Source organism: Sinocyclocheilus anshuiensis, unplaced genomic scaffold (genome assembly GCF_001515605.1).
Source record: "Sinocyclocheilus anshuiensis isolate Anshui unplaced genomic scaffold, SAMN03320099.WGS_v1.1 scaffold281, whole genome shotgun sequence".
Lineage (NCBI taxonomy): Eukaryota > Metazoa > Chordata > Actinopteri > Cypriniformes > Cyprinidae > Sinocyclocheilus > Sinocyclocheilus anshuiensis.
This window is the reverse complement of record NW_015540849.1, coordinates 194,652-196,143: the sequence shown is the minus strand read 5'-3', so window position 1 is coordinate 196,143 and position 1,492 is coordinate 194,652.

Sequence of the window (1,492 nt, the reverse complement as noted above, 5' to 3'; positions counted from 1 at the left end):
AGTCTCTCTGAGAGCGGCTCGGAAGAGAGGGGCGGGGTCAGCAGAGCTCATTAACATTTAAAGGAAAATGCTACAAAAACAGCTTGATCTGAAAAGAGCTGTTTTTCACAGGGTAAAAAAATTGTTTTTTTTACACTACCATTGAGAAATTTTAACCAAACTATGTTACAGACTTTTCATTAAGACCCTAAAGAATCATATCAACTTGTGGAAAATGGGCATCCTATGACCCCTTTAATTATTTGATTGTTGTTTACAGCAAGAGTGTCTAATTCTACTGGAAGGCCACTTTCCAGCTTAGCTCCAGCTAATCAAGATCTTAAGGACCACTAGAAACTTCCAGGCAGGTGAACTGGAGTTAAACTCTGCAGATAGGTGGCCCTCCAGGAGCAGGACTGGACTGGTATGTATAGCAAACATTTGAGGTATGTGATCTAACTGGTTAAAAAAACAACAACACCACCACCACACAAACTAAAAAAAACAAGATTGTGTTGAACGTTGAGCTGAAATTGACCGTAATTATAAGGTCCAGAATCAAGACAATTAATTTGCCCGAGGTCAAATTTTATAAAAATTTGAAGAGACGCGAATGGTCAGGTGTTTGTTGACTGTTCTTGTGACTTAAAATAGATCCAAAGTTGTGGACACACACACACACACACACACACACGTTTACTTCGCTATCTAAATGGGGACATTCCATAGGCGTAATGGTTTTTATACTGTACAAACTGTATTTTCTATCGCCCTACACCAACCCTACACCTAAACCTACCCCTCACAGAAAACTTTCTGCATTTTTACCATTTAAAAAAAACTTTGTTTACTTTATTTTTATACCATTTTACAAATAAGGACGTCTTATTTGATGTTTTTGGAGATTTTGTCAGATTTAGCTCACTTTTGGGTGCAAATTTGTCCCCAAAATATGGTTAAGTAGGTACACACACACACAAAATGTACACCTTATTTACCCCCAAATTTACACCTAAACTGCTACACCAAATGGAGCTGGGTTTCTTTGATTTATTTATTTATTTTTCTTTTATTTTTTATATATTTTTGTAGTGTCTTTTATTAGTCATTATATAGCCTAATACAGCGTGTAGGCCTATGCCATGCCTCATCTTATTCGTTTTTGTTAATAACGTTTTGTAAGTTTGTCATTGAATCTTACTGTTTTATTGTTGTTGCGCATTTTAATTAAAAGTAATGAATCCATCTTTTTTTTTTTTTTTGTCTTAAAAGGTGAAAGGTGTATAGATGTAAGCAAAACAGACAATTATATTTTATTGTAAAACCTGACAAGATCGTGAAATCGAAAGTGAAAGCATCCGAAGCCCGGCATATAACATGTCAAAAGAGGAACTCCCATTCACAAAATTCAAATCACAAATAATACTACTGATGAAAAAGAACGGGTTGAATGTTAACTACTTTTCTATAATCTACAATAAAAGTTCATCAGCATGCATTGATTAATAGCATG